A 23,199-nucleotide genomic window follows, 5' to 3' on the forward strand; every position below is an offset into this window, starting at 1 on the left:
CAACAAGACCTACCTCCCTGGTATGACAAAACCCCCTGATAATGTAAATCCTTCCCCTTCCTTTAGAGAATTGTTAGCAGAATATAATCACTACGACGCCTGGCGGGCCTCTGCTCCCAGAGTGAAAGACTTTACCTACCACTCACCTGTTCACAATACATAATCTCGCATAGACCTGATACTAACTGGCAAAAGAACCCTGCAACAATCTAAAACCATTTCCATTCTCCCGATTACTTGGTCGAAACATGTCCCGCTGCTGTGGACTTGGACTTCTACCACTACCCCATTCCGGCTATTATGTCCATATGTCTCATTTGCAATAAATATTCTCCAATGCGATCGCTGTGGTTCCAAAGCACATAGGATTTATTCTCAAAATATTACAAGGCAAAGTCTGGCAAGCATATGCTTGTGCTATTAGCACTGACACAAGCTTCTATCAGAATGCTTTGGTTTCCAAAGCCAGAGGTGAACAATTTATACACTGTACAGTTGTACAAAGCAGTGACATCACAAAGATACACGGTTGCAGTATTAAGGTCCACATTCATAGGTCGATGGGTCATGACCTCCCAAGAACTCAACGTGCCATTGGTTGAATCCTCTGGTCATTGTTCCTTGAAGTGGCGAGGTGTACTTCCTCAGGCTCCCGTCTCTAGACCTCTATTAACCGGTTCTTTTATGACATCTCTGAACTTGCTATTTGGTGTAAGTAAAGTGATATTATTTATTATTTATTAACTAATGTTCGCAATGTTACCTAAATAATACGGGAAACATTCTTATGCAATTGCGAACAGAATAATACCAAACTCAATGTGTTTAAATGTTGAAAACATGAATTAGCCTCTTCACTACTTTATATCTTATATTAGAAGATAGAAAATAAGTTAAACATATTTAAATGTTACAATAATAATTACATTGTGTATTAATCGCATTGCAACTGATTGTAGTGTACAGGAATGATTAATTACCACCTTCGTCCAATTATTAAACTTTAACACCCCCTAGACCGTGGAACCTCCCTGATTATTTTCTTACTCATTTGGAAGGTAAAACTACTTTTAAAGTTGCCTTTACTTTATTCACTGATACCAGGACAGCTTCATATGTACAGACTGGTGTTCACTTAAGGATGTTATATGGGGTGTAGTGATACAGACAGATGTTTGCCTTTTTTTTTAATTCTAGAGCCAATCTCCAGCAGGAACTTGAATCTAAACTCTCAGCCCTGGAAGCCCGTAACAAGGTTTGTCCCTCTCCTGAACTTAAACTGGAGGTGACTCAAGTTAGACTTCAATTTCAGAAACTTATTTTGGCCCAAACTCAGGCTGCTCTGTCCCGAGTCTGTCACAAATTTTAGACTACCAACAATAAAGCAGACCGAATGCTAGTTAGAAGGCTTAGGGGACAACAGGCTAGAAATTGGATCTGACACTTGATAATCACTGAGTGCTTAACAATTTCAAACCCCAGAGATATTGTCAATCTGTTAGCAATAGCTTTACAATCCCGGAGATGACTCAGTCATACCACAACCACCATCTTCGTCTTCCTTCCCTTGAGTATGACACTCTGCAAATGCTGAATGTTCCCTTGACACCCATCGAAATTCTCCATGTAATTAAACACCTCCCAAACCATAAGGACCAGGGGCCAGATGGATGGATTAACGGTTTTTATACTACATTTCAACACCCAACACACAACGGGACTATAAAATAACTAACACATTCTCATGTACATCCTTCAATGTGGTGTACACGATACAGTGTACAAGGTGCCCTGAGGGAATATACATTGGAGAGACCAAGCAGAAACTGAAATCCAGGATGAATTTACACAGACACACAATAAGGAAGTCTCTAGACACCCCCGTGGGTAAACACTTCTCTGGACAAGGACACAGTATGACAGATTTAAAAGTCTTAATACTAAAAGGTCTTTTTAAAAATGACAGGGAGAGAAAAATCTGGGAATTCAAACTGATAAGAACATTCCATTCGTTAACTCAAGGGCTCAATCTAACACCTGGATTTATGACCCACTACATGGACACACTTCACACCCCACAGCAAAGTGACTCCAGATCTCTGAACTCTTAAGACTTTTACTCTTCCAGTCATAACAAAAACCTTTGTTTTATTACTTTAGCTTATCTTAATGATGTACCCCCCCCCCTGTACACATTTCTTGATGTAACAGCTCTTAAATGTTGTGCCTTTTCCTCAGTCATTCATTTGTAAACTTGCCTGATGAAGGGGCCTCTGTGCTCTGAAAGCTAGCAAATATAATAATTTTTTTTGGTTAGCCAATAAAGGTATCACTCCTATGTTATGACTGCCTTTGTTTTGTATCTGGCAGCAGTACCTATAATCCATCAGAGGTGCTGCTGTCCTGCTCCTGAACTCTGCAACATGCCTGAAGGAGTTAATCTCCTTGTCTGATGCTAATTAGAACTGCACCTGTTGCACTGCTTTAAGTACCTGCCTCTAGCTGTGCTCTGAGCAGTTCATCCGTTTGTTCCTGGCTGCTGCTAACCTGCTCCTGTGCTATTTGGTATATACCTGCTGGACTGAACTTCTGTGTATGACCCCTGCCTGTACCTTGGAGCTTGCCTGAGACCCCGAATCATTTGCCTGTACCTTGGACCACGCTATTTTGCCTGTTGCCCTGACCTTTTGGACAGACTTCTGGACCTCGCTAATTTGCTTGATCTCTGCCTGGCTATTTGGATTTGTTTGTCTGATCACTGCCTTATCCCTGGACTCTGTGCCTTCTGGACTGTGGTAAAACTCATTATACTTGTTCCTGCCATTTTACTATACAGTCTCTTTTGGAACCTGTTATCCGTGGATTTGAACTGAATCCTTGCTTATATATTTTGCTGGAATAAAGACATTTGTATTATACTTCCGTGGCCGCCTCCTGAGTTTACTAGGAATCGTAACATCCTATAATACTTTTGTCTTTTTTGACACGAAAGTATTTAACATCACATTTACTACATTTCAGAAGAACCTCCTCCCTATATTGGTCAATTTATACAATGCTGGCACTGACTGTGGTGGGTTGCCAGAGGAAATGTTTGAGCTCATATTGAAACAATTCCAAAACCAGGTAAAGATGCAGCAGATTGCTGTAACTATAGGCTTATAGCCCATCAAAATATATGCCAAATTATTAGCCAACAGATTCTGGTTCTCTACATAGCTGAATATGGCTTGAGAAATCAGACCGAGCTGTTGATGCTTTCTCTGGATACGGAAAAGGCATTCGACTGGCTCCGCTGGGTCTTTATGAGAGAAGTTCTAAATCAATGTGGCTTTGAGAGAACTACTAAAACTGAGGCTCTCCCCTTTAACACAGTACTAGACTCCCTAACCTGCTTGAAAAGGCATTTTAAATATGTTTGGAAGGAGAGTTCTATCTCTTACCTAGGGATTCATATCCCTCCAAATGTGTCTGCTATATTTGGTGTCATTTAACCCCCATTAATTGCCCAGCTCACTAAGATATCTACCTCTTCAATGGGATAAGGGGTCTCCTGGCTTGGTAGAGTGCCTGCATTTAAAATTATGTTGCTCCCATTATGTACATTTTTCGAATGATACCCTATCTCCACCCAAAGAGGTTTCTGTAAGTGTTACCACTCACTTATGCTTAAGTACTGCAAATCTGGAGAGGCAAGTCTTCTCAGCTTTCTTTATTTTGAATGGCTTTGCCCAAGAGACAGGGAGGTCTCACCTTACCGCAATGGGTCAAGTACCAAGAGGCATGTATCATCTCACAAATTAGAGACTGGCCCTTCATAAACCATGGGTGGACCTGGAACAGTTCAATGTCCAAATGCACTAATCACTTGGAAATGCTACTGAAACTTCTATATATGGCCTACTCACTCAACAAGTTGCAATCGAGCACAATTGTGGTGTGGGTGACATTGCTCATGTGTTTTGGACATGTCCCATTATCCAACCGATATGGTTAGAGGTCTTCAGCCTGGCATGAATAGTCACTAAAATAGCATTAGCCCCTTCCCCACTTGTTGCCTTCTTTCGCTTATACCCAGATCAGATTTTGAAAAACAATATGTATATATGGGGGCATATCCTTATAACTACCAGGGCAGCAATTTGACAACTGTGGAAACACCCCTCCCCTCCTACTATTCACACAATTATTGCCAAAATACACTTTTGTTTTGTAATAGAGAAGTCCAGTGCCCTGTATTCTATGGCGGCATCCTCCCCCAAAGTTAAATAGTTTGACTGGTATGAATTTATTAGCGACTGTGAAGGCTCTGTACTCCTACACCCACCAGATTCTGTGGGCCCTTACTAGCCTCATTGACTTATCTCAAGGTTCCTAACTATATATTTCATTATGGTGTTTGTTCTTTATGTGATCATATGGTGTTCTCTGTGATGTCAAATCATGACCTCTGGTGCTCTGTTTAGTCTGCTCCCCACTATGTACCTCCTTCCCTCCTCTTTACTGTAAAATGCTTTAATAAAAACTATTAATGATAATTAAAATGGAAATATATAACATTATGTTCAGTGAACTTGTAATTGCACCATATGTAATATGCTTACATTCACCTTCCAACAAGAAAAGTCTTCCTGGACATTATTTTCAAATGTTGGCAACTATAGTGTATATGTAATGTTTAGTGTTGTTGCATTTAAAAAAAAAAAAGTATTTTTTTGTGGAAAGCTCACGCATTTTAAGTGACTCTTCTTTGTGTCTTCTTACAAGCCAGGTGTGTGGGTGCACAAGTCAGGAGAGGACACAGGTGGGGTTACATATGTCAGATTGACACCACAATTAAAAGGTCAGAAAGTCAACATAAAGCATTAGATTTAAACCAGCAATACTGCCAGCAACACAGTATAAAATAAAAATGAAAAAAAAAAACATGTGTGCCCCACACACAGCTTAAGCAACTCTAGTTCTGCCAGCCTAAGCTGGTACTACCAAATCTAGGGCCCTCCTTCTAAAACTGTCTGAGTTCAAATCAAGAAGAAGTGGCTGGAGAGCTGTGAAAACATGTCTTTACTATGCAATATATACTGAGAACTGAAAATGGCTGCCAGGTATTTTGTGTCAGCCAATACTTACTGGTTGGCAAGTGGATGGCAGTGATGTCACTTCCATCAAACACATATAGCATATATCTACATCCTCCTTTTTTTTTTTTTAGAACAAAGAAACAATCAATAGGTGTGTGGGTGCAAGACAGTATGACAGGTGTTGAATGTGGGAACAGTGTGCAAGTAACAATACACATGAACTAGTAATGCCGAAAGTTACATAACAAAGTCCTGGAATTTAGTATTAGGCCTGGAGAATCTACCAGACCAGATTGTGGTGAAGAAAGAAGGTAGTGATGTGTCCTGTGCTGAACAGGGCTCACTATTGGTCAGGGGTATAGAATTGTCCTGCATTGCAAAAGATGGTTCTTCAGAGAACCCATTGTCCACATTGATAGGTGTTCTGACACCCTCAGGTGGTATTCCATCGGGTTGGGGTGCTGGCTCACACACCCCCTAAGAGGTGATGCCTGTTGCCCTCTTACAAAGCACCGTCGGATTGCACCACGTAGCTGGTGGAGGATCCTTGCACAGACCAGACTCTGTCAAATCCGAATGGGGTCTGGATGCCCCGGGGACAGCGGTCTCAACTGATGAGAGGCTTTGTCGTGATTGACTTTGATCTGTAACCTGGACTTCCCCAGAGCACTCTGCACATTGGTCTCAATGGTTGGTGTAAGCTTGGCTTTAGTGGTAGGAATGATAATGCGAGTGCGTCTGGACAGAAGGTGTTGAGAAGGGAGCTCATCACTTGGGGAATTTCTCAAATTAAGGAGCGCAATGAATACGTCTGAACCATCTCTGTAGCATTTGTCTAACAGGTGCTTTTCAGAACATACTGCCCTTTCTGCTAGTCCATTAGATTGTGAATAGTACAGACTGCTAGTTACATGAGAGATGTTCCATTCATTGGTGAAGGACTGGAGCTCACCACTCATGAACTGCACGGCATTGTCAGTGAGCAGCTTGCGTGGTATACCATGGGTAGAGAAGTGTCTTTTTATTTTGTTAATGACTGTGGCACTTGTCAGTTTAGGAACATAGTCTATCTTGAACCAACCGGAATATGAGTCCACTAACACATCTCTTTCTAAAGTAACTCTTTTCCCCTCCACACAAAAAGATTTGCAGCAAAGATAGACCAAGGGAGGTCAGGTACCTCATGGAGAGTGAGCGGTTCTTTGCCATGATGAGGCCATAGAGCATTGCAGGGGGCACAAGCAGAGACTACCCGCTCAATGTCAGCAGCCATAGAGGGCCAATACAATGCATCCTTAGCCCGTCGCAAGGTGTCCTCTCGCCCGGGGTGCCCCTGATGGGCCTGCTGGGCATAAATTCCGTGGCGAACATATCGGCTTTATAAACCGCTGAGTGTACAAGAGGATGCCCTCTGAGATGGTCAACTCGTCCCAGAAAGCAAAGAATGAATTGAGGTCATGAGGCAATTCCCTGGAGGAAGACTGCCAACCATGCAGGACAATATGCAACAACCGTTGGCAAACATCATCCCTGAGTGTAACATCACACTCCTCTTCCATGCGCTGGGTGGAGAGGACATAAAACTCCATAATTTCCATGTCATCATCAGCAACAGGGACACTTGAGTCTGTAAGGTGAGCATGTGATAAAGCGTCAGCTACATGGAGGTCCTTTCCAGGCTTGTACTCCACATCGAGATGGTACCTTTGGAACTTGAGCATGAACCGTGTTTTCGTGCCGTAGCAGTGTTCATAGGTTTGAGGAGAATACTGAACAGTGGTTGGTGATCTGTTTCAACCACCATTGGGCATCCATAGATGAACTCAAAGCGCTACAGAATTTGCTGGCGCTATATAAATAAATGTTGATGATTATGATGAACTCATGAAACTTTTGATAGGCAAAGACAAGGGCAAGCAGTTCCTTTTCTGAGCATCCCATGACTCAGTGTCTGTAAGGGCTCTGGATTCAAAACTGATGGGTTTGTTGCATGCAAACAGACAGCACCAAGACCATGCAGGGAAACATCAGCAGAGATCACCACAGGAGCATGTACATCAAAGAACTGGAGCACTGGGCTATAAGTGATCACAGCCTTGAGTAGAGCAATAGCATCAGCATGACAGTCCCACCAACACCATTCAACGTCATTATGTAAAAGATGCTGTAGCGTAGCCTTAATCACTGTAGTTAGGCAGAAATTTTGAAAGGTAATTTGTCATATCTAGAAAGTGCTACAAACTCAGCTTGTCTGTATGGTTGGGCATTTGTTGGATGGCCCGTGTCTTGGCTGGATCCAGCTTGACACCCTCTGAGATTAGAAGGTGGCCAACATATGGGACCTCAGTAACTCTGAAACGACACTTGTCAGGGTTGTTGATTTCACTAATATTTTGGAGGACTTTGTAGAGGCGCATGTCATGTTCCTCCATGGTGCGACCCCACACGAGGATATCATCAATGATGATTTCACAAGGGTATTCCTCAATGAGGTGTTCCATGCTTCATTGGAAAACTTCACTGCCAGTACAGATTCCATAGTGCATTTGGAGGAAGGCATGTCTGCCCAGAAGTGTCATAAATGTAGTGAGTAAAGATTACTCCTTGTCCAATGTTAGCTGCCAGAACCCACACTTGGCATCCAGAGTGGGGAATATCTTTGCATTTTGCATATCTTCAATGACTTGCTTTATGGTCCTGAGGGGGTTCTGCGGTCTCATCAGAGCTTTATTCAGATGCACAGGGTCAATGCAGATGCGTACTGAACCATCCTTTTTGACTGCAGCAACCGTGACTGACACCCTGGGGTGGCTTTTACCACTGGAGTAATGATACCTAATGAAGTCATACAAATTATTTCCGCTATCACCTTATCTTTCATGGCCATAGGCACCCTTCTGGGAGCACACACTGTAGGAGGAACAGTCTCATCAAGACGCATGTGATATGTGACAGGGAGTTTTCCAATGGTCTCGCAATCGAACAGATCAGCAAAGTCTCTTAATTCTGGAATATCCTGTTGCAGCACATGCACGTCAGCACTTAACGTTATTAATCCCAGTTTTATACTGTCTGGCAGACCTAGCAATGGTTTGACAATACTATCCACAATATGAAAATGCAGTGGGACACCTGTGGAGTGAAACATGGCCATACCCACAGTCTTGATTATCTGGCTACCGTAAGCAATTAGATTCATTGTGTGAAAACAATCAATAGGTGTGTTTGTATGCTGGAGGAGTTCACGTGACATGACATTGCATTTGGCGCCAGTGTTAATTTTCATTTTTATGGTGTTATTTGTCTCATTATCAACTATAGTTGTCAATATTACACCCTTTTCAGGGTGAAGACTGGTGTCAGGATTGTTTTCTGGCGGTGTATCTACCATATGGACTCTGTGCTGCGGGCTGCTGGAACGTGCACTTTAGTGTTGTCTGTCATCAGCTTTGGACTTGGACCTGCACCAGCGAGCAAAGTGATTTTGTTTACCACAAGCATTGCAGCGTTTATAGAAAACAGGACATTTGTGACGTTTATAGGCATGGTGACCGCCGCAATTCACACAGCGTGTTTGTTGCTGCTTGTGTTGCCGGAGGTCACATATATCAGGCTTTTTTTTCAACTTGATTGGACTTTTGTAGGACTGCTCATGTAACATGCATATATGTATAGCAATGTCCAGTGTCAGTGTGTTCTCCCGCAGGAGATGCATACGAGTGACATCATCAAAAGTCCCACACGCAATTCTGTCCCTGATAAGCCACCATATTCACATTTCTTTGCTAACAGTTTCAATCTGGCAGCATATGACTGGATATTTTCAGAGGGGCTCTGCACAGCAGTGTTAAATGCATGTCTGTCCATTATGACAGTTTTCACTGGTAAGCATATCTCATAAAAAAATGTATTAGTGTGTCTGGATCTTGCCCCTATGAATAGACAAATGTGTTAGCTTTATCTACAGCTTCAGCACCAGCTAAATTGAGCAGGGTCTACGCCTGTACCTTTTTTGATTTGTCTAAGAGTCCAGCACAGCAGTATACACACCATTCCTTCTTGAATTTGAGCCATGCGTTCGCAATGGCGTCATCAAAAACAAGTGGATCTATATGACAGAGACCTTGTGCCATAGCAGCCAACCTTCTGTCACCATGTAGAACTGTCTGAGTTCAAATCAAGAAGAAGAGGCTGAAGAGCTATGAAAACATATCATTACTATATCATTCATTCATACATACATACATTTCATTGGGGGCAGTACAGTGGCTAAGTTTTTAGCACATCTGCCTCACAGCGCTGGGGTCAATTCCCGACCATGGCCTTATCTGTGAAGATTTTGTATGTTCTCCCCGTGTTTGCGTGGGTTTCCTCCGGGTGCTCTGTGTTACGAGCCGCGGCGGCTCTGGGCACCGCCGCGACTCGCTCCCGTCTGCTGCCGGACGTCCCGGCCATCGTCATGACGACCGGGACGTCATTTTCGCTTTACCCCGACCGTTGCCAAGGCAACGGTCGGAACGCTCCCCTTGTGTAGCGCCGCGTCCCGGCATCCAGGGCGGCCGGGCGCGTGCGCAAACTAAGAAGGAACAGCTGGCCACTTAACTCCTGTGCCTCTGGCACTTCCTATTGGCCAGTACTTGTATTTAAAGCAGGGAGGGGCAATTCTTCCCTGCCGGTTATAGTTCCTGCTTCTGCTGACTAGCCTGCTTGTGTTCCTGGTTGCTGTACCTTTTTGGATTGATTCTTCATTGCTGACCTTTTGCCTGATTCCTGACTCCGTTTGATTGCCTGTGCCTTTTTGACCTCTTTGCCTGGACTTCTACACTGCTGATTTGCCTGTGACCTCTGACTCCGGTTCGTGTCCTGGATATTCTGTTTGCTGCCGGCCTCGACCCTTGCCTGACCTCACTCTGCTATTACTCCCATCTGCTATCGCTGGGTTCTCCCCAGTCCGCGCACAATTCACGACCCTCAGCTGTCTGCGGCCAAGTCTGTCCCCACCACTAGGGGCTCCAGCGAAAACCAGACTTCTGAGCAGACTCCAGGTTTTGTGTTGCTGGCTGTGGGGGTTCTTAACATTATAACCGACCCAAAAAAAAGAAAGGTTATATTGGAGTGAGTTGCACCATTTGGTCCTATGGAACCAAGCCCGGCACAAGTGCTGGCAGGACAAATCCAGACCTTGTCCCAGATGGTCCAGGAGCTGTCCCAGCGGCAGGCGGCTCAAGAACAAGCATCTAGAGCTTCACAAGTCGCTCAATCTGCTGTGGTGGAACCCAAGATGCATTTACCTGACCGCTTTTCGGGAGATCGCAGGCTCTTCCGTAACTTCCGTGACAGCTGCAAGCTCTATTTTAAATTGAGACCACTCTCGTCTGGATCTCCACAGCAGAGGGTGGGGATAATTATCTCTCTCCTAAAAGGGGATCCGCAATCCTGGGCATTCAGCCTAGATTCCAACAGCCCGCAGTTACAGTCGGTGGACGCCTTCTTCAGTGGGGTTGATTTATGATGATCCGGACCAAGTGGCTTCTGCCGAAGCACAGCTTCGATCCTTATCACAAGGGCAACGTTCCGCAGAGGAATATTGTTCCAATTTCAGACGTTGGTCTTCAGACTGTGCATCCCCATCTTCGTTGTCAATTCCGTCTGGGCCTCTCTGAGCAAATAAAGGACTCCCTGGTCCAGTACCCTTCTGAAGGGTCCCTCGAGGAACTTATGCAGCTAGCTATCCGGATCGACAGGAGATACAGAGAAAGAAAGACTGAAAAGGAAAGTTCTTCCACCTTTTCTCCTATGCTTCCGCAAGCTGCTCCTCTTGACCAAGTCGAACCTATGCAACTGGGGGCATATCGACTATCATCGGAAGAACGCATCCGGAGGCGTACTTTGGGTCTCTGCCTGTACTGTGGAGAGAAGGGCCATCTGCTCCGCTCCTGCCCCGTAAAACCGGGAAAAGACCGGGCCAAGTGAACATGGAGAGTGTCCACTTAGGCCTACAAGTAATCTCTCCAAAAAATGTGTTGCTTGTACTTGCTCAGCTCACCTTTAATGGACGATATATTTCCGTCCCAGCCTTTCTGGACAGTGGAGCTGCCAGAAAATTTCTGGACTTGGCCCTCGCCCGGTCCTTGGGTTTCGTAGCCGTTCCATTGGAATCCATCATCACTGTTTTCGGATTGGATGGAAATCGTCTAGATAAGGGTGAGATACATCATCGTTCACCTCCTCTACAGTTAAAGTTGGGTGCCCTTCAATCAGAGACTATCTCTCTGTATCTGATTAACTGTCCTTCAGTTCCTTTAATACTGGGCTACCCCTGGCTGGTTCTTCACAATCCTTGTATCGACCGGACCAAGGGGGAGATCATCAAGTGGTGTCCTTGATGTTCTTCTTCATGCTTGTCTCTACCACTCAGAATTACTCAGATCTGTCCTGAACAGTTGCCTCTTCACTACCATGAGTTTTCTGACGTCTTCTCTAAAAAAGAAGATGTTCTTCCTCCACATCGGGAGTACGATTTTGCTATTGACCTTGTCCCTGGTTCTAGGTTGCCCAAGGGAAGATTATATGCCTTATCTATTCCAGAGACCCAATCCATGGAATCATACGTGAAGGAGAACCTGCAAAAAGGCTTCATACGGCCTTCCAAGTCTCCTGCCGGAGCAGGCTTCTTCTTTGTGGCTAAAAAAGATGGTGGGCTTAGGCCTTGTATTGATTACAGAGGGTTAAATAAAATTACCATTAAAAATACTTATCCCTTGCCACTTATTTCAGCCATCTTCGATCAACTAAAGGGAGCCAAGATTTACACGAAAATTGACCTACGAGGGGCCTACAATTTGATACGTATCCGAAGTGGCGACGAGTGGAAGACTGCCTTTAATACTCAAACGGGTCATTACGAATACCTGGTTATGCCCTTTGACCTCAGCAATGCTCCAGCTGTTTTCCAAGACTTGATCAACGATGTCCTTCGTGAATTCTTGGGTTCCTTCGTAGTGGTCTACCTGGACGACATCCTGATTTATTCCCGTTCATTAGAACAACATCGGGAACATGTTCGACAAGTACTTCTGAAGCTCCGTCATCATCATCTATATGCCAAATTAGAAAAATGTGACTTCGAAGTCTCCAGAGTCACTTTTCTGGGGTATGTTATCTCTCCTGAAGGCTTTGCTATGGACCCCACAAAAGTACAGGCTATTCTTGATTGGGTACAACCCTCTAATTTGAAGGCCATCCAAAGGTTCCTGGGATTCGCCAACCATAATAGGAAATTTATCAGTTAATTTTCTATCCTCATCGCCCCCATCACAGCTCTGACCCGCAGGGGTGCTGATCCTAAGGTCTGGTCGCCTACTGCAGTTTCCGCCTTCAAAGCCTTGAAACGTGCTTTCATGTCTGCCCCAGTTCTAAGACATCCGAATCCAGACCTCCCATTCATTGTTAAAGTCGATGCTTCGGATGTTGGAGTTGGAGCCGTATTATCTCAGTAAGATCCTAAAGACCACCGCCTTCATCCCTGTGCTTATCTGTCTCGAAAATTCTCTTCCGCTGAAAAACATTACGACGTGGGCAATCGTGAGTTACTGGCCGTCAAATGAGCATTGGAAGAATGGCGCCACTGGCTGGAAGGAGCAAGACATACTATTACCATCTATACGGACCACAAAAACCTATCCTACATTGAGTCCGCTAAAAGATTGAATTTCAGGCAAGCATGGTGGTCCCTCTTCTTCTCCCGTTTCCAATTTATTATTACTTTTCGACCTGGTTCAAAGAACCTAAGAGCGGATGCCCTGTCCCGTAACTTTATTTCCTCTCAAAGTCCAGTTTCTGAGCCCTGTTCCATTATTCCTGCCTCTTCTATTTTGATTGCCTTCACGCAGGAACTGGGTAAAACCCTTCAGCAGTGTCAACCACAGGCCCCTTCTGAAACACCAGTGGGCAAACTTTTTGTGCCTGTACACCTCAGGAAGTCGGTCCTCTCACAGTGTCATAACAACAAAGCTTCTGGACATCCCAGTATTGCCAAGACCATCGAAACTGTCTCTCGTACTGTCTGGTGGCCATCATTGTCTAAAGATGTAAGAGAGTATGTATCGTCCTGTGACTTGTGCTCCAAGAGCAAAGTTTCCCGGAGTTCCCCGTCAGGGCCATTACTGCCATTGCCTGTCCCAGTCAGACCTTGGACCCATGTGTCCATGGACTTCATCGTTGATTTACCCCTATCCTCTGGGTGTAACACCATCTGGGTAACCGTGGACCGGTTCAGCAAAATAGCCCATTTTATTCCGTTGACCAAGTTACCTTCTGCCCGTTCTTTGGCCACTTTATTCGTCAAATATATATTCCGTTACCATGGACTTCCGGAAGATATCGTGTCAGACCAGGGCTCACAGTTCGTCGCAGTCTTCTGTAGGTCCTTTTGCTCTTTCCTAGGCATCAACCTCAGTTTGTCGTCTGCCTACCACCCGCAGTCAAACGGACAGACCGAGAGGGTGAATCAATCCCTGGAGCAATACCTTCGACTGTATATTTCCAAACACCATGACAATTGGGCTGACCTCCTTCCCTGGCCGAATTTGCGTATAACAACGCATGCCACACGTCTTCCCGGTGTTCTCCTTTTTATTGCAACTTGGGATACCATCCTAGGGCCAACTCCTTATCCTCTCTTTCCACCGATAGACCACCTGGAACCGGAGTCACGGCCACCCGCCTTAGGAAGATTTGGAAGTCTGTACATCAGTCCTTACTTCGAGCTTCCTTTAGGTCAAAAGTTTTTTCGGACTTACATCGTTCTGCTTGTTCATTCAAAGTTGGGGACTCTGTGTGGCTCTCCACTCAGAATATAAGACTCCATCAGCCGTGTAAGAAATTAGGACCTAAATTTATTGGTCCATTTACCATTTTAAAGCAAGTCTACCCAGCGGCCTTCAAACTGAAGCTTCCGGAATCTTTAAAGATCCTCAGTACGTTTCACTGCTCTTTATTGAAACCTGCCCGATCTTCCAGAAGATTCAAACCTCAACCAGTTTCGGTGAATAGACATCAAGAGTTTGTAGTGGAGAAAATCCTGGATTCAAAGAATGTCCAGGGTCAGGTTCACTACTTAGTCCACTGGAAGAGGTATGGTCCCGAAGAACGGTCGTGGGTACCACAGAGAAACCTACACTCAGACAGGTTACTCACTGAATTCTTTAAGAGATGTCCCGGAAAACCAGGTTGTCGGGGTTCCTTGACCCCTCCTCAAGGGGGGGGGGTACTGTTACGAGCCGCGGCGGCTCTGGGCACCGCCGCGACTCGCTCCCGTCTGCTGCCAGACGTCCCGGCCGTCGTCATGACGACCGGGACGTCATTTCCGCTTTACCTCGACCGTTGCCACGGCAACGGTCGGAACGCTTCCCTTGTGTAGCGCCGCGTCCCGGCATCCAGGGCGGCCGGGCGCGTGCGCAAACTAAGAAGGAACAGCTGGCCACTTAACTCCTGTGCCTCTGGCACTTCCTATTGGCCAGTACTTGTATTTAAAGCAGGGAGGGGCAATCCTTCCCTGCCGGTTATAGTTCCTGCTTCTGCTGACTAGCCTGCTTGTGTCCCTGGTTGCTGTACCTTTTTGGATTGATTCTTCATTGCTGACCTTTTACCTGATTCCTGACTCCGTTTGATTGCCTGTGCCCTTTTGACCTCTTTGCCTGGACTCTACACTGCTGATTTGCCTGTGACCTCTGACTCCGGTTCGTGTCCTGGATATTCTGTTTGCTGCCGGCCTCAACCCTTGCCTGACCTCACTCTGCTATTACTCCCATCTGCTATCGCTGGGTTCTCCCCAGTCCCCGCACAATTCACGACCCTCAGCTGTCTGCGGCCAAGTCTGTCCCCACCACTAGGGGCTCCAGCGAAAACCAGACTTCTGAGCAGACTCCGGGTTTTGTGTTGCTGGCTGTGGGGGTTCCTAACACTCTGGTTTCCTCCCACACTCCAAAAACATACTGGTAGGTTAATTGGCTGCTAACAAATTGACCCTAGTCTGTGTGTGTGTGTTAAGGAATTTAGATTGTAAGCTCCAATGGAGCAGGGACTGATGTGAGTGCGTTCTCTGTACAGCGCTGCGGAATTAGTGGCGCTATATAAATAATGGTGATGATTATACAATGTGGTATATACTGAGAGCTGAAAATGGCTGCCAGGTATTTCCTGTCAGCCAGCACTTCCTGGTTGGCAAGTGGATGGCAGTCATGTCACTTCCATCAAACACATATAGCATACATCTACACTCCTGATTTTACTATTACCAGCACTAGACTTTGCACTATAGTAGGGATACCCGCAGCGTGAGTTCCCCCAGCTATAATACAAAACCAGAAACAGGGAGGTCAGCCTGGGGCTGAATTCCCTAGGGAGATCGTGTCCACAAAAAAAAAACCAGACCCCCGTCCCCCTAGGTGTACCCAGAACTATGCCCGTGAAACTGTGTGCCTGTCAAAAGCGGGGTGGTATTGAAACAGGACTACTGCCGTAACGGAGAGGAGCCTCCCTAACAACTAATGCAGCCTGAAGTGGATACCACCCTATGCTTGGCTATAAGGAGATCTGTGTCGTATTGTATTCCCTGTGTGCTTTGTTACAACTCTTATAGTGTTATTGATTTAACCCTGCTATAGATCTGTTGGTGAATTGTGTTAAATAAACTCAAATTTTCCTTATTTAGATATTTGCTTGGGTGTGAAAATATGTTCCCATATCCATGTTATTATGGGCGGTTAATAGGCTGCAGGGTAGCCAAGTAAACACTAACTTGGTGCAGGTAGGGCCTGATTATTCAATAGGCTGATTAGGGTGCAGCCTGGGGTGCAACAATTTTGGGGGGGTGCAAGATGTTTAAAATTGTGACGGAGAGAAATAAACTGAAATCCATTTTAAAATATTAGAGAATAGTTGTTCTCCAAATTAAAAAGAAAACATTAAAGAAAATGTAGTAAGGTTTTAATCGTATTCCCCATAATAAAGGCTGTAGACAATGAGTCATAAGTGAGTAGGAGAGACAAGGATGGCGACAGGCACAGGTGCGACAATATATTAAAAGGCCAAGTGGAGCTGAGTTTCGAAAACACGTAAGCTTAAACATTAGTGGTGGAGGGGAATGGGATAAAGGAAGCCAGATTTTTAATTAAGGACAAGTAAATTTTGAGTGACATCCCTCCCTACCTGTTATTTCTGCTATTTGTTTCATTGCTCACCTGAAAAATGCCCACCAAATATGGAGAGGAGAGACTGGCAAGCGATTGCCACTCCAACACTTCTCCAAACTACCAGGGTATAAAAAACACTAGGGCAACTAAACCATTTTGAAATCACCTTGAGCTGAGTGTCAAGCACTGTCCCACTTTCAAAGCAAGCATTTGAAAATGTTATAATCTTTAGCCTTTGGTCCTCTCACAATGTCACACCTAAGTCTGTGTTCCAAGTCTCAGCATTTCCCCTGGATAGAAATATAACAACACAATTGCTAATATCTCATTTTCTGTAGTTGTATATATTGTGTTTTTTTTTATTATACGAAGACCAAGTTTTTCATGCCAACAGTGCCTGCTGCACCTTGGTAAGGAAATAAAGAGGGATAAAGAGGATTTTGTGGGAGAGTTTTTATTTCAATTAAATTATTAAATTATTTTGAAAATCGGTGTGTATTTTACATGGTGTACTGTAGCATTTGTAGTACTACAAGCACCAGCATTCCCAACCACTTAATGGTAGTCTTGACATGCTGGGGCATGTAGTGCACCATGGATACAATCTATTATTTCTATCTATTTTTTGACTTTATTAACCCTTACCCACTGTGTCAGGGAGTGGTGGGGGAAGGCCCATTTTTTATTTTATGAAGGTCGTCCCTCAGATTCTCTCCTCAACTGTTACACAGAGTAGGCCAAATATTTGCAGCACTTCTGAGCTTTAGAGTGCAATGAGTGGATCCAAAATGGATGTCTCACAATGTAATTTCTCCAGATCTATTCTACAGGGGTTCTTAATTTTGCCCTGGAGAAGTTTTGGAGACAGGTTGGTTCTCAGGTGTCTAAGCAGGTTAAAAGGGGTACGGCTCTTAAAAGACATAAGTCTTTCTGCACGTCTGCATGAGCCGCGTTTGCATGAACACATCTTAACTGAACTCGGCCAACGTTTCACCTCTATAGGTGCAAGTGCAACTGTCAGAAATGTGTAAGTCTGCAAAGACACATAGGTATGCACCCACTTTCTGGGCTTTCACAGAAGATGCGCTACGCAAACTGGCATACTTCCCACAGTGCATCAGCCTCTATACCTCTAAATTATTACTCCAGAACCTGCCATGAATAAGATTCTAGGCATGTACAAACTGACCCATATGTCTACTCCAATGTGCCTTTTTAACAGTGTCCAATGTGCCCATAATATCGAGAAGGGTTCGGATAAATCTCTCTGGTTGTGGGTCTCCTTATGCGTAGAAAGGCGTGGTGTGAAACTTGGTTATCCCACACAACTCACATATATTTCTCTGACCAGATGCCTTTCGAAGTCTCTTCCTTGCTCAGAGTGGATTTTAGCAGGAAGGCCATAATGCACAAAGAGTTTTTCCTACAGGATCTTGGCCACCATTGTAGCTCTCTGGTTTTTAGAGGGATAGGCTTGAGCATATTGTGTAAAGTGATCAGTGACTATAAGTAAACTATTAGTTTTACTCTCATCGTTCTCTACAGACAAGTCAATACGCACAAGTTCTAAAGGCCTGTCACTTGAAATGTTCTTCAAGGATCTCAGGTAGAGTTTTCTTCAAGATGCACATCCCATAAGTTTTGCACTATTTCTCAATCGCCATCTCCATTCTGGTCTACTCAGTTTTTCAACACCCATATGTCCGTGCTGGTCAAGTAGAGCATTCAGGACTCAATACTTCTTAGTCAAGACCAATTGTCTCCTCAACCTGCCATCTCTATGATGGGTTTCCCTAAAGAGAAGCTCTCCTCTGGCAATCAAAAAATCTTGCTGTCTGTGCAACATAACTGCTTCTTGAGTCTTGAAAGTCTTCGAGACCAGCCTTTCATGGTTCTCCCCAACCAATGCACAGCCCCTATGGACAAGTCCTTTTGTTGGTCACTCTTTAGCTGCTGCTTACTGAATCTCTGTAAATCACCCAATTCCAACTGACTGAGCCAACAACACTAATTGGGCAACATGTCTTCAGTACCTCCTAACGCTGTGACGTACTCGCACACCGGTGGTATCACCACTCTTCCCTCCTGACACATGCTTTGAATCTTAGGCACAGGAACTTTCACTCACTCTTCTTCCAGGGATTCAGCCTGTTTCTCGGCCAATCTAGAGAGGGCATCTGCTTCAACTCTTTCCCAGTCTGCATTTCAACATGAAGTCATACACAGCAAGAGCAGCTAACCCCCTGTGCCCAGTAGCATCCAACCCCGCTGTAGTCTTAATGTAGGTTAGCGGGTTGTTGTCTGTGTGCACTTCAAAGGTGGCACCATACAGATAGTCATGTAATTGGTCAACGAAAACCCATTTCAATGCCAAGCACACCAGTTTGTGTACTGGGTAGTTTCTCTCACTGAGTGACAATGCTCTGCTCATGCAATGTATAGGCTTTAAATGCCCTCCTTGTTCCTAGTGCAGCACACCTCCCAGGCCTTCGAAAGATTCATCCACATACAAGACATAGGGCAGTTCTGGATTGGCATAAGCTTGCTTTCAGTTTTTTAAAAGACTGCTCGCACTCATCTCTCCATCTTTCTCCAAAAGGGTCATTGACTTGAAGGTAACATTTTTCCCCCGATTTACCAGACTGTCTTCTCGCTGGAGGGTAACCATTGGTCAGTTCAGTCAGTGGTTTAGTGTAACCTAGGACAAACTTCCTGTAGTAGCCACAGAATCCCAAAAAAGATCGTAAATCTTGCAGCTTCATAGGCCAAGGCTATTCTGTTACAGCCTCTATCTTGGCTGGATCAGTAGAGATCCCCTCCCTACTAACAATGTGTCCCATATATGTCACCTGTTTCTGGCACAGTTTACACTTATCCATGAATAATGTCAGCCCCTTAGTTTTCAGACGATCGAGGACCATGAGTTGAGTAATCTCTCATTATGTTCTCTCAACGTCTTCCCAAAAACAATCAAATCACCTTAATATATAATCACTTCACGGAAGTTCATATCTCCTAACGTCTCATCCTTGCACTTTTGGAATGTAGTCGGGGTCCCAGACACTCCTTTTGGCATGCGCTTGAACTGAGAAACTGTCAGGGTAGTTCACGAACAGATGAGAGAGATCCTGCTGTCTCAACTGGTATTGGCTAGACTTCCCTAGAGGCACGGATTCTAACAAGGTGGAAGGTATTCACAAGAGACTCCCACAATGGAATGTGGGCTTCAGCGGCTTCCACCCTGCAGGTCATGGCCCTCCAGGGAAGTTTCCAGTGAGACAGATGGAGAACAGATTGAATAGCAGAAGAAATCCAATTCGGACTTCAAATGGTGATAATAAGGATTACCACTTTATTATAAAATATAATACAGAGTTCAGTGAACTCTATTATATTTTATAGACTGTAGATGATGATCACGATAATATACAGAGAGTAGGAACCATCAGTAAAGTTCAATAATGCAGACTGAATGCCTTATAAGCAAAGTCACCACTTATACCACTAAGGAGTGGAACATAATACAAAGTTCAATGAAGTTATTGGAGATGAGCAGATCAATGAAATCCAGATATGCAGCAGCGATGAATCACTGCTCACTACAGAGATGTAAAACGAGCCAGCACTAGACAACAATGTTGATAGGGTAGATAGCAAGCGTTGTTCCCACAGCAGGTACACTGAGGTCAGCAGAGTCAGGCATATGCAGCAACGATGGGCCACAGCTTACCACAGGGATATGGAACAAGGCAGCAATAGTCAATAGTGCAGACCAAGTAGGTAGAGGGTGTTAATCACAGAGATTACCACAAGTAGTGGAACTGGTGCACAAAGATCAGCAGAGTCCAGATGTATACAGCAACAGTGAGCCACAGCTTACCACAGGGATATGGAACAAAACAGCAGTAGTCAGCGGTGCAGACAGGATGAATAGCGGATGTTGATCATAACGGTTACCACAGTAGTGGAACTGGTGCACAGAGATTAGCAGAGTCCAGATATGTACAGGAACGATGAGCCACAGATTGCCACAGGGATGTGGAACGAAACAGCAGTGGTCAGCGGTGCAGACAGGATGAATAGCGGGCGTTGATCATAATGATTACCACGGTAGTGGAACAGGTGCGCAGAGGTCAGCGAGTCCAAACACACAGCAGCAATGAATCACAGCTTACCACAGAGATGTGGAACATGGCAGCAGTAGTCAGTGGTGCAGGCGGAGTAGTCAGTGAATGTTGATTGCAGCGAGTACCACAGGTAAGCGGAACAGGCGCGCAGAGGTCAGCGGAGTCCAGACACACAGCAGTGATGAAGCCCAGCTACCACATAGATGTGGAATACTGGGGGGCATCAGAATCAGGTCAGGTATTACTTGAACCAGTAATGAAAGAATGAAAGGAGGGGCCTTATAAATGGAGGCTGACCATTAGCAGAACTGATTAACACTCAGGTGAGATAATCACAGGTACAAGGCATAGCTGACAGCTAAGAAGAGAGATTTAAAGTTAAAGTCAGTGTTTAGAGGCTCAGGTGGAGATACCCGGGGAACGAAGTGTGACAGAAACCTTCCGGCATATAAAGCTTGTCTTTTTTGCATCTCCTTGTTTCATAGGGATTTGATAGTATCCACTTTTCAGGTCCAATACAGAGAATCATTTGTTCCCCTTGTAGACAGTCTAACTCCTCATCGATTCGGGGCATAGTGTACTGGTCAGGCACAGTTCTTTTGCTCAGAGTCCTATAGTCTACACATACATCCATATGTCACAACTCTTTTTTCTGGTCACTACAATAGGAGAAGAATATGAATGTTTGGACTTTTCTGTTACATCATTCTCCAGTAGGCCCTTTAAATTGTTTTGGACATCATACAAGTTAGCTGGGACTAGTCTCCTTGAGCTCTCTCTGAAGGGTCTCTCATCAGTGAGGCTGATCTTGTGATGGACTCCTCGAGCGAGCCCTAGGTCCCAATCTCCCACAGAAAACACTTCCTCTCTCTTCAACATTTCTTCCACCAGTTTCTCCAATTCTAACGGGTCAGCACCTGAACCCTCAAAACAAAGCTGTAGACCATAAACTACATGGGTCTTACTAGTCTCCTTCTTTCTATATGCTGCCAAACATACTGGATGGATAGTGAGGGTCTGGTGGTACTCCTTCCCTCTGGCTTCTCAGCACCACTGAGCCAAGGTGTTAAACAGATGTGCAGTCACCCCGACAATAAGGTGTACATCTCTCTCTTTCTCTCCTGGGTCTGGACATAACAAAGCTACTATAGCTACCTCTTTCTTGATACCAGACACATTTTGTGGGAGCTTCAAACCCACCATGATGTATCCCAGGTATGGGTAGCTGTGTTCGCCGAGTCCCCAGATAGTCAATCTGGAAAACGTCTGCAACTCTTCATCAGACAGATTCTACCGAAACCACTTCTTAAATACAATGGACACCTGTGAACCACTATCCAAGAGTGGATAGTGCTGAATACTCTTTCAGAGTACACACTGGAGGGTGGGCAGCTTAGGTATTGCAAAGCAAGTTTGTACATGGGTTTCCAAATGGCTTGTTTTTCTTCCTAGTATGGAAAGGGACTGTCTGACATTTCCATATCAATTACCTCTTGAAAATAATCCTCCACCATCCTTTGCATGTTAATAGTAGGATTGGATGGAGTTATGGGCAAGGTCACACATTTTTTGGTAAAATCTTTCAAACCAGCACAGATGTCAAACTGTTGTGGTCTTCCCCCTGCGTCATCCCTGATTCCCTTTGGAAAGTGCAATTTTTTCCGAGCAGCAGCTGCCTAAGAAACTGAAGGAGGAGATATCATCAAGCCAAGGCCCAGTTCAGCGGACAACATGCTGACCAATAGTTCCTTGCAAAGGTTCACATCTCGGTCATTTTGAAGCAAAGAATCAATGTAGGTCTTAAACCTTGGATCAAGCACAGACGCCAAAACGTAGGGATTCGACTTCAAGATTTTATTTACTCTTGGATCTTTGTGAAGCGAATTAAGTACTTGAACTACAAGGCCAACATACTTTGCAGAATTGCTTTCTTTCATCTCCTCCTTCAGTTTGTCAAGCTGCTTTTCCAATAGTGGAATTAAGGGAATGACTTGTCTCAAGCTAGCAGAGTCTTAACTCACTTCACATGTCACAACTTCCAATGGTTTCAGCACCTTGCACAGCACAGAAAGGATTCCCCACTGTGCAAGAGTGAAATATATTCCCCCTCCTTTCCCAATGTAATGGTTTGTGCAATATGCTTGGATGGCTTTGCGCTGTTCCTCTATCATCTGAATCATGTACAGGGTGGAATTCCACCTTGTTAACACCTCTTGCTTAAGTTGGCGGCAGGGCAAATTAAATTGTTCTTGGAGCTGTTGCAATCTCCTACATGCTGTGGCAGAATGCTGGAAATGTCCAGAAATTTTACGGGCCACCGAAAGCATCTCCTGCACCTCATGGTTATTTCTTAGGAAGCTCTGCACCACCAAGTTTATTGTGTGAGCAAAACAGGGAATGTAATGGAAATATTTTTATTGATTGATCTTGCAACACATTATTACAAAAACTCTAGAAGGGTGGCACCTTCTTCTCTTAAAATATCAGGTTTAAACTCAAAGACCAAAGAAAGGAGGGCTATTTGCTCACAGGAAAGTCCATCAACCTAAATATAAATATAAAAAGATAAAACACAAAAAACAAGAGGGTGCCACCACTAAACCGAAACTAATTTCCAAACGTATTTCAACTTACTAACACAAACACCACCACAAAGAAACAAGCTGTGGGTGCATGTAAGCCATACTTGAAAATATACTTAGCTTTCAAAATCTAGGGGAGTGAAAGGACAGCAAGAAAAGCCATTTAGACAAGAGAGCGCCAGACTTTGACCTCCTTAAGGAGGTCTCAGGCCCC

At 44.6% G+C, this 23,199-nt stretch overlaps 1 long non-coding RNA gene across 1 annotated transcript in view; it reads right to left on the minus strand.

The window, feature by feature from the left end:
- Positions 1 to 382: 382 nt before the first annotated feature.
- The window catches only part of LOC142104164 (uncharacterized), a 52,007-nt gene continuing 29,190 nt past the window's right edge, over positions 383 to 23,199 (minus strand). Inside the window, exon 3 of the long non-coding RNA XR_012679523.1 lies at positions 383 to 702. This is a non-coding gene — a long non-coding RNA (uncharacterized LOC142104164). The remainder of the gene's footprint in view (positions 703 to 23,199) is intronic.

The sequence above is a fragment of the Mixophyes fleayi genome, chromosome 10 (genome assembly GCF_038048845.1).
Source record: "Mixophyes fleayi isolate aMixFle1 chromosome 10, aMixFle1.hap1, whole genome shotgun sequence".
In the NCBI taxonomy this organism is placed as follows: domain Eukaryota; kingdom Metazoa; phylum Chordata; class Amphibia; order Anura; family Limnodynastidae; genus Mixophyes; species Mixophyes fleayi.